Below are 16,427 nucleotides of genomic sequence, written 5' to 3'. Positions count from 1 at the left end.
ACAGGGAAAAGGAACTCCCAGCCCTGAATATTTTCAGGTTCATGTCTTCCCTGTACTGAGGTCTGCACAGCTGGACACAACACTCCAGGTGAGTCTCACCAGGATGGAGGAGAGGACTAAAATCCCCTCCCTTTCCCTGCTGGCCACGCTGCTTTGGATGCATCCCAGGACACGGTTGGCTCTCTGGGATGCAAGAGAACATTGCTGGGCCATATCCACATTCTCATCCACCAGTGTGCCAAATTTTGGACAAAGTTAAAAATAATACAGAAAAACTCCTATTTGCCCCAGTAGATTAACTTTGGTATTTCATTAGATTTCATTACCTCTATTGTTTAACCACCTGGCAAGCATTTACAGCAGGAACAAAAGCTATTTTTGAATTACAGTCAAATAATATTGGAGGGAAAAAATTCTGTAAAGCAGAAAGGAAAAGGAAATATTTTCTTAGTATATAAAATGAAACTAACCTTATTTAAATGTTAATGAAAAAGCTTAGAAATTTTACTGGATAATTTTTTCTTTGGATTTTTGTGACTAAATTCCTTTACTTATTTTCATAAAACCTTTAAGGTCTGTATCAATAGAAAACATGTCTGATATTTTGTACTACCTTTTTCCTCATGGTTTAGCTAGCCTACTTGAAAATCTCAGGTCAACAAAGTTTTTATTCAACCCAGCATTAGTTTCAATTATTACTGCTTTTTGAAAGCACTTCAAAAAAGTGCAAACATTTTATAAATTAGGGAAAAATATGTGCATAGCCTCTTTTTATATATTTCAATAGTGTTAATAACTAGCTGCAAACACTTATTTTCCTATGTAAAAATAGTTCTAATAACTTAAAATTAAGTGATATGAGCAGAAAGCATGTTTTAGACTTAAATAGGGATTAATTTGAAATTAATGGCTTTTTTAAAAGTTGACTCTAAAATGGAAATAAATGTGAGATATGAGATTGGCCTGCTTTTATTATACAACCTGCTTCAGCTCCTGTAAATTTATATGTGCTTAGATTATCTCTACAGAAACCCATACTGCAAAGTTGTCAATATTAGAGGAGCTTGGCAGTACAGATTTACTGCCCTCCTTGCTATTAGGAAAGACAGCCTGATTTAGTTCTGCCTGTAAAGGCTCGTCATGGGGTGAAAAAAGAAGACAAAATAAATCACTCTTAAAATTAGATAGTTCACTGAGGTTTTCCACTAGTTTCCTCTCCTAGAAAACATATTATCCTCATATCTTATCAGGCTCCCTTGCCTCCAAGTTATCTTTATGGAGTAGGGAGACTAATGGATTCTGTTGCTTGTGTTGCAGTCCCTGCTCAACAGTTACCCCTGCAAAGAGCAAGCTGCATAGCTTTGATGAGCAGACTCCAAAATATTCCTACAGAAGAAAGCTTCACCCCCTCCATTGTTTTGATACAAAACTTCAGGCTGAGCTGAGAGACTCAGATCCAGCAGGAGTTTGATAAAGCTGAACATGCGTGACACAGCGATATAATCTTCTGTCACAGCCTGATGCTCCGAGCGTTAGTCACCCGTAATAAAGCACTGAGAAATGAAGGAAGGCAGGCAAATAAAACTATACTGATGTACTGAACACAAGGGCTGGGAACACAAGATGGGAAAGAATTGCTCCTGTTGCAATGACAATACTTTTAATTATATATAGTCAATGAAAAATAAACTATTAGAGAGAGAATAAAATACTTCCAATTAATGGAAGTAATGCAATGTTCAAACTTAAATGAAGTATTTTTCTCTTGAGGGTTTTGCTGTACTATTTTATTTAGCTTAATGTAATTTAAATTATAAACAGAATGGTTTTGTAAGCCCCCAGAGAAATGTACTTTATTTATAATGTATTTCCTTTGAAGTGGTTATGGAAATCATGCTCTTCCTGAAGTCTGTATTTCACATACCACCTACAGCTGCAAGCTAGTCAGTCCTCACAAGTTAAATATGTCTGGTGAAGTGCATTACAAAAAAACCTGAGTTTATTTTAAATGCCAGAAGGAATAAAAATTTGTAATTCTGCAAACTAATAGTCTTTCTTTCAAAAAGTTATTGAAAAATCTTTGTTGATAAAAGTTATGTGTTTTCAGAGGGAATGGAACTCAGCCATTGTCACTTTACTTGAGTTTTAATCCACATAATGAAAGAATAATTGTTTATACTATGCCCTAGAGAGAGTTTCAGCTGGGAAAAATTGTGTTTTGTATACTTAAATTTAAACACATAAATATTTCCATCTTTCATTTAAATTAAAAAATCCTTTAAAATTTAATTTTAGGATTAAGAGAAGACTTTCTTCTAGGAGGAAAATTACAAATGCCTAGTTTGTGTCACCATTTTCCTCAAAGTAATTACAGTTATCTATTTACACATAAATAAGCAGCTACAAATGAATAAATGGAACCCCAATCTACGTGCTCTCCTCACCATCAACACGTACTTCATCGAGTTGGTTAAATAATTAGAGACAAAGAGGAAATTGTTTCTAGAAAATTCATTTTGGCCATTAACCATGGATGGTAATGGTTCATCCATGGCCCTCATGGATGAACCATTAGCTTAACACACCAGCAGAGACATAAAATAGTCTAAGCTGTGATGCTTCTCCTGAAATAATGTCACACCAAGTCACTTCAAAGGGAACAGACAATTAAACACTGTAAGATTTGGCTGACTGCAACTGCTTACAGCATCATCTCATGACAGCCACAGTCACAGACTGCATGTGCTTTGAAATGATCCTTCCTTCATTCCTTTTGTCAAACCTACTCCTCTGCTCTAACCTACTACCAAAGTAGATAAATAAAGAAGTAGAAAAATAAATTAAAATTCAAGTTTTCATTAGCTGTGGATTAAGAGTTTGAATAATTTTTCAAGGGGTAATACATAGGAGCAAATATTTCTTTGTAACTACTCTATAAAACAAACATCAGTGGTCTGGTGTTAATTTCAGATTGAGTTGGTAGTTTTTACCACTATCATAAACTTTCAGGTAGATATTTAAATCCATTAAAATATTTACAAGCAAATTTATGAACAAATATGAATTAATTTTTACTGTTGTGGTAATGAGCGACATAGGGACCCCAGGCAGGTGCAAAGCAGTGCTCTTTATCACCAAAAATCAGTCTTTTTAAGCAACTAGCTGGTTATCAGTTTGCATTGTTTTAAGGCACAACAAGCCCAAGCCTACCAGCCATCACACAGCACGTCTGTGACTCAGAGAGGAGCAGGGGCAGAGAAACCTGACTCTCCCACAGCTCCCTTCTACTTTGCCAAAGCAACAGGCCAGAGCCATGTTACCATGCCTTCCCTTTATAAAGCCTTACCTACCAGTAACATTTTACAAATTGGGTTTTTAAAAATACTCTTTCTCCATATACTACTGCAGAAACCTTTTAAGATAACATTACCTCTGGCCCTTCTTAGATCTGACATAATCCAGTTCTCTCTTGAAAGTGACACCAATTGTGTTAGACATGGCACTTGGTTTTAAAGATCCAAGATGTACCACAACCTTTGCAAACATCTATGCTTTCCTAAAAGCTACTCAAGCACAAATACTACTTGCATTACATGGCAAATGCACATCATAGTGACCATTATCTTTGCATTTGAGGCAAGATTTTAAGATTCTGGCAGCCTAGCTAATGTACCTGTGCTAAGCTAGATAATGCTGTTCTTCTTGATGAATGTAACATGTTCAGAACAACTGACAAATTCTGTTTAGTGCTCTGCACACTTGTGGATAATAAAGAACATTATTTTATTATTTCTTTATAGATATAATCCTTTAAGAGGTAGCATGACAGCACAGTGTAGATATAAAGCAAACCATCAGATTTATTTGCATTAATGGCTTTGTTGCCATTAATTTATTATGAAGAGAAAAAACAACCAACAGATATCAACCCCTGGATTTTCTGAAAATGGATTATAACCATTAACCCACTTTAACCCTTTTTTTTCTCACTGTTTCCACACAGTCACATCAGAGTCTAAGTTACAAATATTACACGTCTATACAGGAAGAGAGATGTGGACAGTAACAAAATGTACAGAAGTTAACTGAATTCTTAAATGAATTCTTTATTACTTTCCTTTCAGACTGAAACTGAACACAGTTCCAGTTTCTTTCAAGTATCCTTAAATTTCGCATCAATTATAAATTCTTTTTCAATGGAACAGTTGTGCCACTGACACCCACAAAACAAACATTCTCCCATTCTTCTCAGACTCTATATCCTCTCCAGCATAATAAATGTCTTTTGGGATTGCTTCCCTACCCATCAGTTACAACTGGGAAAAACTTTGGATACTCAAAACAGAAAAAATTAATCTCTTTTCCATCTTGGAGATAGCAAGCCATTTACGAATTATGATAACTTATATTTAATTTTAACCACAAAATCAGAAAAGTATGTTTTGAGTATTAATTAACAGAAATACTGCCATCCTAGGAAAATAAAAGAAAATAAAGTAAGAATCCCAAACCACAACCTTTCGCTTTCTACAAAATACCTGAAAAACATCTAATTAAAGCTGGAATATGGTCAACACAACATGAAAAGCAGCTGTGTATGTAACAGCATGCAATATACCTTGTCATAATTTCAGCATAAAAAACCAAGGATAAACATTATTATAGGATTCATCTGAGGCACATGTTGTTAAAACTGAAGCTATAAAAAATTCAGCCAACACACCCTAAAAATGCTTTATTGAGACGACTTACTTAGAACCCCTCTCCAGACAGAACTGAGTGACTGAAATCTCAAGACACTGCAGAAACAATCACAATAAACTTTCAGTGTCACAGTTCCAAAAGAGAATGTGAGGAGAGCTGTTTGTTATGTGCAGAGACTGTGTCAGCATGTGTAAATACAGGCCATCTAAACAACTGCTACACACCCAAGCTTATAGTTAATTTCCATAAAATTAGAAATGTAAACCAAGGTAGAGCTTTTACACTGTAAGGAATGTAAAAGAAACACCAATTATAATGTAGGCATAAACTCTGCATCTTACCAATTCATGTGAATTATTTTAAGTGCCACTGCAACTGAGACATAAAACAGCATAGCATACAAGGGAGAAAGCAGTCAAGAGACAATAAATGCTGGCAATTTAATCAGAACAATTTAGTCCTTTGCCTAGGTCTGCTAGCTCAGAGGGAGGTGAAACTAAATGCAGCTAGCATATCAAAGCAAAAAGGAAAAATACACTTTTCAAGAAATTTAATATAAATTGTTGGATTCACAGCTCTTCTAGAGCAAAACTGAATTATTCTGCAGGAAATCCTGTTGATAGAGTATTGGCTATGTTTTATATTTTGTCTGAAACTCATAGAAAACTTGAAGATTTGTGCAGAACCTCAAGATGATCAGCAGAAATAACCTGAAGGGATCTTTCTTCTGATTATTAATACCATGATACCCATCTTAAGACAAACATTGAGGTTCATGCATGTAAATCTGTTCAGCCATGCTCTTACCTGGCCAGCTCTTATTCTGTGAGCTGTGTGGCTGTAATAACAAGAAGCTCAAGGTTTACTAGCTGCTTCAGAACTCATTCAGTTTCTCTGCTGGGTTTTGTGCCTAAGCTGAAATTTTCACCACTGCAGCTGCTACTGAAGTTAGCTCAGGTATGCCTACAGGAATGATGGCCATCACCTGTGGTCAGCACCTGCAAGTACTTAAAACAGACATGGCAAGAAGACTAAATACATTGTGGCATATGACAGTCTGCTTTTGTGCTTCTGTTGACAATAAAACTCATCAAAAAGTTGCAGGGTCTTAATGATATTGCAGTCCATAAATTCCAAAAGACCCCAATTCCACAAAGTGAGCATTGTTGCCAAAACCCAGATGTTTCCCAATATGTTTAATACTTTTACAGATGTAGTGTGGATATAAATAGGTTTTTTAAATTTTACCTACATGGTCCAGTGAGGATCATCAGAGCAGCTAGTTGGATCAGACACTGTAATTCTGTGAACTCCTCTTTTGGAAACAGAACTGGTACTGTGTCAGCATGTAGGCTATGAACAAAGTGAAAGATAGAAAAATTATTAATATAGATTATAGAAACATGAGGAAAGCACAGACATATAAGCCAAAAAAGCTTCGTTTGAAGGAAGATAAAACAAAAGCTTTTAATACTTTTTATTGCCAAATAATACTGGTTTTTCCTTTTTATTTTTTTTTCCATCTGAGAGACCTAGTTGGAAATAAAACAACTCAAGCATGCATTTTTCACACAGAGATCTGGAGCAGTGGAAATAATATGGTACTGACAAGCCTTTGGGCTGCTCACACCTGTCTCCAAAGGGCTATGTATGATCACAGTATTTTCAGATGATTTTTTTTTTCTTCAAACCTGGGGACCAAACTGGAGTGAAGAGAACACTTTCTCCAATATCGTACAAGAAGTCATAGAATCATAGAATAAAGGTTGGGCCTTTCCTGGCAAAAGCACAATCTTGACAAGGTAACTCAGCAAACTGTCCAGCTGAATCTTGAAAGTGATCAATGATGGGAGATCCAATACTTTCCTGGGGAGCTTATTATTTTAAGGCTGCAGCTGCATCAGCAAGCAAACTTGTGTAGCTTGTATCTGAAAATGGGCACCTCTAGCAAAGAGGAATGATGAGCCCACTCAAGGAGCAGGTTGCCCCAAAGGCAGAATTAAGAACTAGGGTTTCCTTTTCTTCCCCAAGTGGTGCAGTCTTTTAAGCTAACCACTTTAAAAAGTTGGTCTGGAATATAATTTGTCATGAAAAAAATATAACAAAGGAAGAAAATATATTAAACAATATATATTAAACAAAACACTTTCCTCTGCAGAAGTTGTAAAGCTCTGAATTCCAAAGTGTAGGAGAAAGATTAATGACTGACCACCATGCTCCATTTCATTACATTTAATGTAATGTAGTAGAACCAGTAGCCAAGTAGAACCATGTGCCATTGTTATCCCATTTATTGCATGCCTTTGCAGCTTAAGGCTTCCAGACCCCTTTGAATAACTTAAACACAGAAGAGTGAATCTAATCAAGATGTTTCTTAGTGTCTCAGCCTTTACCAGAATGCCAAGAGATTTTACTCCCAGGTGTTATAAATAGGAGGCAACAGAGCAGAGAGAGAATATATTCACTATGCTGCATGCTCAGTTTCTCGAGTAAAAAAAACCAAAAACACCACCAAAACCCAACAGCAACAGCAGGAGTGAGGTTACTAACAAAGCCGAGACTATATTCCAGTTAATTTTCAGAAGGAAAGAAAATACACATTTATTACCCATGTACATCGCTGCATGCCAGCCTAACTAAGACTTGTAACACAGCTCTGATATGCCTTTAACCATGAAGGTCTCCCCCTCCTCTAGTAAAACACACTCCTGGAAGAAAGCTGCTCCCTCCACTAACCCTGTACTGTCAAGAAGTGCAAAGAATCAGAGAGGAAGCCAAACTGAACAACCCCTTAAACCAAATGAACACAGGAGAGGCTGTATTTGAATGAACAGAAAGGAAACAAATCAGATTAAATATGGCCAGAATTTGTATAAATTGACTTAGAGGGAGTGCAAAGCAGTTCTTAGTTGGACACATGATTGTGGCAACCCTTTCCTAAGAACAGGCTTTGAGATGGACCCTCTCAGCCCAGCATCTATGTTTAGATCAGAGACTATCACTCCAAACTCACTTCCTGAAACATTTCTTTTCCAAGGCATTTCTTGGCCAGCCATTACACCACTGTAACACTCTGTTCCCACCACTGCTCCCAGACTGACAGTGCACAGGAAGCACAGCACAAGACAGAGTGTCTGCACTGAGGGTCTCAGAGACTCCCAGAGAGAGGCAAAGAGCAGCCAGGGAGATCACATGCATCATTAACCCCCTCCCATCTGAAAGGGTTTTCACTCTAAAGCTCTGGAAGGATCTCGTGGAGCCTTTGCTGCTAGAGCTTGATCTTTTGGCTCAGGAAGGATGGTTACAGACTTCTCAAGACAGCTGCTCTGATTTTAGTAGTTCATTCCAGCAATGCAGCAGTGAATCTACATACACACTTATAATTCATTCACATAGTAAAACTACAATTTGCACAGCACGTACCAATTTTTGTTTAATTAAGGTCCCTAGAGGTCATTAGTGGACAGCTTACATAGAGTTGGCAATATGAAACAACAATGTCAATTACTCTTAAAACAAACTTGAATATTTAAAAATTAATTCATCCTTTTTTTTTTAATTCAGAAAGTATAAAGGTCGAAAAAGATTTTTCATTTACATTATCAATGCAGAAAAATAATTTTAAAAACTCTGCTACATGATCAAAATCAGTTTTAAATAACTTGCAAAATTTTAAGACTGAAAAACAATTGAAAAGAGAAGTCGTTTTTTAGTTAGCTGAGCCTCCTTTTAGTTGAGGAAATTAGGTGTCTGGCAATTAAAATATGAATTTTAATAATTTCCCTCTCATCAAGTTATTATGCTTTAGGTTAGCAAAAAACTAGTTTGTTATTAAATTAGCTTTTCAAGCCATCCTCAATTCAAAAAAAGAAAAAAATCTTCCCAATAATTTTCTAATACATTTTAGTTTTATGCCATTACTACCAAGACTCCAGTTTTACCTACCTAATAATGCAGGTTGTGACTCAGAGCTTTGGAATTCATTGCCTTAATTTACAATAAACTAAGTCTCTTCAAATAAACCTGTGCTGTTTTTATATTCAGCTACAAAGCTAATACACTCTACTCTTTCTGAACAGTGACCAAGGCCAGCTGACAATCCAGCACGTGCAGAACATCAAGCTCCAGTTGAACAGCCCTGTCAACAAACCCCCCAAAGCCCCATTCCAGCTGTCAGCATGAACCCTGGACCTATTTAAGCCATCATCAGCCACTTCAAACCTCATTTACTATGTCTGTGCTAGAAACTTTTATTTGAGGGGTGCTTCTGGGCATTGGCATCCAAACTCTGCCATAAAACTGTGAGACTGGTCCTAGCAGGATTTTAGCTTGGGTGTGGTCTGGGAGGCAGCACAGCCAATGAATTTCAGTTATGCTCTGCACACATTGGCACACTATGAAGAGGAGAGGACTAAAATTTGTAGCACCACAAATACAGCTGTGATTTCAATACCCCCCAAAAAAATGCTGCCGTCAGGACAGGCAGGCACTCGGTGTTCCAGGTACAAAACTGAAAATCACATTTTATCACATTTTACTTGTCCAATTCCTTTCCTACATTCATGAGAACCCCTACTTAAAACAAGAAGAGACACGGTGTGCTACCTTTAGCTTTTTATTTATCTTTGATAAAACCTCACTTGAGACTAGAATGTCAGAAATGAATGACTAGAATGTCTAAGTAAGAGAAGTATTTTCGTGGAAAGCAAAACTATGCACACAGTAATTTCTACCCTATTTACTTGACAAGACAAATTTGCATGCATTGACTCTGCACGAAGAAAATTAGTTGCTATGTTTCACCAAGGAGGTTCCTCTCTATGAAAAATAAATTTCACAGACTGGTAAAACTTTATAACATAATAAAGTAAGTATTTCACATGAGTGAGTATCAAGAGAGATAAAGGTGATCTCATGTGTTGTGATCTTTTAAATTAATTATGTCCAATTTTTGCCTTGCTGTGAGGACAAAAAAAGGTCTCAAAAACTTGATTTAGCTACATATTTTTATTTTCTTGCTGAAATAACCTATTAAAACCAACACTTTTTCATATCACATTTTTCAACCTCAAAAATGCTTACAGAGGTACCTAGATAAATAAAAGGCATTTAAATAGTTGAATGAATATGAATAATAATGAATATGATCCTGATGCCAAAAAAAAAAAAAAATCAGCAAGAAGGCAGTTTCTATTTCCAATGGACTTTAAAGAGCAGAAATCTATTTTGATTCTTAAGCTTCAGGCATAAAACAGTCCGCAAGCTGGAAGCAGCATCTCTGTCTTGTACTTCTTGCAGTGGATCTCATTAGAAAGAAGTTAGGACTGTTCTGGACCAAGACAATACCAAAGATGGATGGTAAAAGATTGCAACTGCAATATTTGTACACTTGAAAAGTGCTTCCCCACTTATATGACAGAAAAATATGCAACACGTAGATCAAAACGGAATTTCTTTGCTGGGACAAATTCAGTATCACAAAAATTCATCCAACTTGCTCTACTTTGTTTTTAGCCATCCTGAATAAATAAATCATTTAATGCTCCTTTTATTCAGTTAAACACAGATAAAAACAAATTATTAACATTCTGATTTAGGACCATGTTCTTGGTGAAGACATGTCAATTCACAGTACTGTCTAAGTCAACTCTCTTTCAGCTTCTGAAGAACTAGAAGCCTTTATTTTAGTTTGAAGTTCTGAGGAGTATGGTAAAACAAAATCCAAATATTTCAGATATTATTTTAGTTTGGTAGTCTCATAGCTCAAAAATTGTTCAATCTAGACATATCACTTTTTTTTTTTTTCACTCTAGAATAGTGCCTTCAGTGTTTTACTGACAAAGCTGAGCGCCTCTTATGGAAATACTCAGTTAGGACTGCTCAGCATAAAGGTGTTCAACTCAGTGCAGTTCACATACAAAGCATCTCAGAAGTGCACTACAGTGTCTGAATAATCAGTAGAACAAGCAGCTAGGAAAAAGGAAAGCATCACGAAAAAAACACTAGAAGAATACTTCAATCTAATTGCTCTATTACTTATGTTTTCTATCTGGCATACAACCATGAAAGCTTTTTAAAATATGCAAAGTGATTAACTCTCTTAGATTGTTGTTCCTTCAGGTGCTTACTGACACCTGACTACTAGTGTCTCTGACAAAGATTATTATTTTAAGTGAAATATTCTAAATGTCATATATAATTTTATATAACACTGAGAGATCATAATGGTTAAACAGACCAACACAGGAAGCTCAATATTTAGTATACAGCTATCAGCATTAATAATTTAGGAAGTGGTTCCATATCTTTGCAGCTACAGGCATCTACCCCTGAGCTGTACAGGCTGCACAGTCAACACAAGAAAAGCTACCACACCAAAGAACGATTCAACAGAGCTGATGTGTTTTAGTTGTTGGCCCTAGGATGAGAGGAAGTAAGCTTTGGGAGGCTCTCATGTTCACCATCCATTATGCAGCACATCTAAATCTGTTTTGATTAATCCCTTCCTGATTGTTCATTTCTCATGATCACATATTGGTATTCTTAATTGTTTTTACCAATCCCTTCCATCCACTGCTTAGTCTATAAATACTCTGATCCATTTAGCCACTTAGAGTAAGATTAGGCTCCACTATACACATGGGGAAAAAACCCATGCCCCTTCTTGGGGAAGACAGCCTTATCTGAAAAAGATGTCCCAAGCAAACATACTGCTCCATTTCTTTCACAGTTTCACTTTAAAAGTTACTAAAAAATTTCAAGATATTCATGACTCCCATCTCTGCAGCTAATAAATCCCCCTCAAGGTGGTTTTTAATGTAACTGATTATTCTAAAAAAAAAAGTCTCACAAAACAGTAGAATTTTCAACATTTGAGGAAATATTTGGGTGTGACTTATGTACACAAGGTATGTCTGGTATGTTAAATCCGAGAAAGTGGGAAAGCATAAGTAAAATTTTGAATTATCATGAGGCAGCTGAATGTGAAGTGAGTAATATGCTGCTTTATCAGTTGGAAGCAGATGGACTTTCCTGAAAAGGGATTGTGAGTTTGTTAATGGAAATGTGCAGCTTGTTCACTGGAATACCCAGGTAGGAAATGTCCCATAATTTGGCCTTTCCTAACTATGCCTGCCAGCCAGTACAGGAAAATCCAAGTAATCATGAATTTCTTTCTAAACTCCATTTAGTATCAAGGATACACAAAACTACTCAACGAATGTCTTAAAGATATATCTGATGAGAAATTATGGGATTAATGATGTTTATAAGCAAAGAGACAAGCTGTTGTCAAGAGGTGCAATAATCTCTGACACTCACCTACCAAAATCCACTATTTTACATCCACAGTACAGTCTGGCATGGGGTCACCTGCCCTGCTCCAGCCTCAACTGGAGCTCTTGTGGAGCAGGTTCCTTCCTCTACCTGGGGGCAGGACCCTGGGGCATTGAAATGGAGATGTCCATGCCACCTCCTGGAGCTATTCCCAGGTACCCAGAGGGTCCCTGGGAAGGTAAAGACAACAACCCTGCATGCCCCAGGGACAGCAGCAAACATGGCAGCACTGACACAACCTCCAGGGTGAATGTCACTTGAAACAAGAAAAGAAAATCACCTAATTAGGAAGCTTTGGATTCACCTCTGCTCTGGGCATCCCCATCCATGCTGCAGGGTCCCCTGTGGAGAGAGGCAGGGGATGCCTCATGCCAGGTGCAACCTGTTCCAGGCAGTTCCCTGTTCCAAGTTGCTCCAAGGCAACCACCACAGGGTATGGATGCAGCTGCACTGGCAGTGCCCTGTGGGATGTGTGTCCCATGGAGGGCCAAGCTGGAGCAGGCTCATCCTAAAGGACATCCAGCCAGTGGATGCCTCAGGCTGGAACAGGGAGCAGCTTGAGAAAGGAGTGGCAGAGAGGAGCTACCATCAACCCACCACAACCCTTGTCCCCTTGTGCCACATGAAGGAGCAAAAACCAAGAGAAAGCTTCACTATGAGGAAACAGTCCTGACCCCTTATGGGAGAATATTTTAAGCATGTTTTGGGACTGCAGCATGCCTTTGCTCATGTCTGAAAACGTTAACCTCTTAAGATCCCTTACAGAATGTTTCTCTGTGCAGCTGAAGTTAAACATCTGTTATTAATTTTGTATTGAATTAGTATACAGAACTGTAGTATTGGAAAAAGCAGCTCAATAATTTCTTTCTCTATCAATATCTTGAATTTTTCTTTTTTTTTTCTTTTTCTTTGTTTGTTTGTTTTGGTTTTGGTTTTTTTGTTTGCTTTAACAAAATAAAAAGCTAAACAGCTTTTACCTGGTGGGGAGGCAAAAAAAGGAAAGGAATGATATGTGGAAAGGTAAAAGCCACTGACACGAGGCTCTTGTGTCATGCCACATTCTGTCATTAAGTTCACAATTTAAACAACAAATTGGATCCCCAAAATTACAAAGCATACTGTATCATCCCAATGCTTTACTAAAACTAGACAGCCCAGAGAAAATAAGCCAGTGGCTTTGCTATCACAGTTTTACTCTTCCACTCAGATAATGCAGGTTTAGCTTTGCTTGGGATTTATTTAATTCTGAGTATTAGGAAAAGCTTGGAACTGATTACTACCAAGGGCAGTAGTAATCAACATCTGTTGTTGATATACATTTACTCAGATGGGTTAATATGAGTAAAACAGTGTAAACGATTCCAAAGTACATAAACTCCGTGGTAGGGGAGATTAGGCTCTAATGGGATATATCTATGAAAGCAGCAGAATGACCTATACCCTAACCAGGACAGAGGATCAGAGCAGACCAGAAGGTCTGTGTGCTGGTTGCAGGCTTTGACTTCCAGGGGCACTATCATAAGAGCAGGCACTTCTGACTGATCCACTATAATCACTCCTGCCATGCAGCACGGCTTTGCTATCATGAGATTTCTCAGGGCATTATAGTAATGGAAGTGCTGTCACCTAGACAAAATTTAAAAGTACACATTTCTCTTGAGAACTGATGGCAACCCCAGCCACATTTTCTAGCTGTAATTAATATGGGTTTTGCCTATGCATGTTTCCTTCTGTATTTCAATTCAATCAAAGAGAAATTGTTGCTTCTATATATTCACAGTAAAAGTGATGTTCCCTAAAGCATAATGATTTTGCTTTTCCTGTATGTACAGTTTTCACAGCATTGCTTTGGAAAGTAAAGAAAATGATGGGGTTTTTCCGATAGATTATATGACTGGAGGTGACTTAGTTTTTTAAAGATTTCAGAAAAATTAGATGCCTTAGAAACTGGTGTTTTCTTTTTGTTACAGGCTGAAGTATGGAAGTGGAAAATCCTTTGCATCTTCAAGGAAAGCTTAAGCATACCAGTCTAATCCCAAAGTGATGTGAACCAATGCTACCTACTAGCAATACTAAAATTTTCAGGTACCTAGCTAGATTCTGTAAAAACTAAGCTAAACTATCTTTAAACCAATAGCCAAATCTAAAGGCAAGATGAAAAGTAGTCTGGTTAGATTGGCAGGGACTGCTGTGTTTGGCTTTATTATTGCCTTTCCCTGGACTATGAGAAGCAGTGTTTTTCCTAAAAGTAATGTCATCTTTTCCACTTCTAGAGGAACTTAAGTTATTGGCAATATCCTTCATTTCTTATACTCTCTTTCTGAAGTATCTGTAATTGTGACTTCTGATTTTTTAAGTTACATATTCAGCAGCCACCAGGAACATACCAGTAAAATGTTTTATGAACCATCTGATCTAGAAATTTACTGAGTAGTTGCACCGTTGGGGAACAACCCCTAAAACCACAGGTACTTCTATTCCTACGGTACACAATCACATTAGCTTTATGTTTCTGCTGAAGAAATGCAATTCAAGACTTAATAACAATATTAAATTGCATAATTAATTTAGAGGCATTAAAGAACACCAGGATGTATTGAGACAATTAAGATCTTTAGCAGCATTACCTTATGATATTTTCCGCCTCTGGAAGGCAACATAATACTAGCACAACATCAGCCCAAACAAAGGCTCTCACTGGGATAAAATTTTAAATTACTTAATAAAGACTTTAACAGACAAAATTCCACAATCATCTTTATGGAGTTCATAAGTCAAGTAAGGTCCTGATTTATTACAATCTAACAATGTAATTACAGAAATTATGCATCTTGCTGACATTACAGAAAATGAGACAGAAAGCTCAGCCGTTTTTGTAAATGCAGCAAAAGGAATGTCAAAGAGAGAGTGAAAACCCTCAAGGCTGAGCTCAGTCTTACATTAGTATAACAAAATACCAATGCAGAATAACCAACAGAATTCACTATGACTTCTGTTTTCCTTGCCAAAAAGGTGTCAGTATGGGTAACTTTTGAATTAACTGCATTCAGGAGGAATAATACCACTCCAGTGATACAAATATTATACCTGCATCAGTTCTAAAAAGCACTCAATTTTTTTCTGTCAGAAATATCTCTATGGCTTAACTTCCCAGAGATGTAAGAAATACCCTGAAGAGGGCTGTTGATAATATGTAACTTAACTATTTATTTTATTCTGATATGAATCATTTTTTGCAGGAGCTTCTCCCCTCCCCAGGATCATAGGAAAAAGCCCACTGGTTAATTTAGATTAAACATCCGATACCTCAACAGGTAACTTTAGGCAAGTTGGATTCTCCCCAAAACTAAGCCAAGAGTCTGAATAAAAATCTATCCCTTTCCTTCTTATAAAGCAGTGACACACTCAAGGTCTGAAGATTTTTCAAGCCAGAAAATATCACACTCTTCCCCACCATCTGAAAACGGTCTGAAATCCACTGCTTGCTAAACTAAATTACTAAATTGCTAAGTTGCCAAGTAACTAAACTCACTCATTAATTCCTGCATTTCTACCTGATTTGTTTTGCTGCTGCTTAATTAGCAGCATTTATGAACAGAAATCTAAGCATTAAGAATGTGCAAGGAGGAAACGAGTCTGATGTATATAACTATATAATAGGTAATGTTAAACAGAGAGAAAATCATACCACCACCAATCTTTGTAAACATATGTCAATGGAGAAATCAGCTGGCTTCAAGATTCAGAGCTAAACTTTGGTTTTTGACAAGAACTCTTCCAAGGATGGCATGTTGTTGGACTGCACCCTGAAGCAGGGAGGAGAGCCAGGTGTTACTCTGTATGTCTGCTCCAAATAGAATGTATCCCTTAACCACCCTTATTCACAGGAAAGAGGCTGTCCTCGCATGGATGGGATTATTGTGAGAACACAGTATTATTCTGTGGCTACACTATCAGCCTTAAGATACCAACCATGCTGCCTTTGTTCCAGCATAGGTTCTCTGACCTGCAGATATCTTGCTCTGTAAACCTTGGTAAAGCATAGGTAGCTTCAACTGGCATTAAGGCAGTACTTCAAGCTCTCCTGTTTTTTTTTAAACAGTGCTGCCAGCCAAGCAAGTATTTGTTACAGGCAGGAACAGCAGCGGCTTTTACTCTGAATGCTATCATATTCTTTTTTTTTTTTTTTTTTTTTTTAAGAAGAAGAAGAAGAAAAAAAATCTGTGTATCCTTTTTTACAGTCCAGGAAAAAGTTCATAATCTTCTTCTAGAAGTCAATGAAAGAAATCCTGTGTCAACACCCAGGAAGAAAAAATGATGTAAAAAGAGAATCAAATATTCCTAATTGCTCAATATAGGTACTATTTTAGAAGACTATTTGGCAAAGC

At 37.1% G+C, this 16,427-nt stretch overlaps 1 protein-coding gene across 2 annotated transcripts in view; it reads right to left on the bottom strand.

Moving 5' to 3' along the window:
* Positions 1-16,427, bottom strand: part of CHRM3 (cholinergic receptor muscarinic 3) — a 266,270-nt gene that overhangs the window by 125,205 nt on the left and 124,638 nt on the right. The window contains exons 3-4 of one of the 2 annotated variants that reach the window (XM_088161547.1): positions 5,957-6,057; positions 5,512-5,711 (exon numbers count right to left, since the gene is read on the bottom strand). The gene's annotated coding sequence lies outside the window, so the exon portion shown is untranslated. The remainder of the gene's footprint in view (positions 1-5,511; positions 5,712-5,956; positions 6,058-16,427) is intronic. The other variant, XM_014890699.2, reaches the window with a different exon arrangement.

The sequence above is a fragment of the Sturnus vulgaris genome, chromosome 3, assembly GCF_052056855.1.
Source record: "Sturnus vulgaris isolate bStuVul1 chromosome 3, bStuVul1.hap1, whole genome shotgun sequence".
In the NCBI taxonomy this organism is placed as follows: Eukaryota; Metazoa; Chordata; class Aves; order Passeriformes; family Sturnidae; genus Sturnus; species Sturnus vulgaris.
This window is presented reverse-complemented; position numbering and strand designations above follow the sequence as displayed.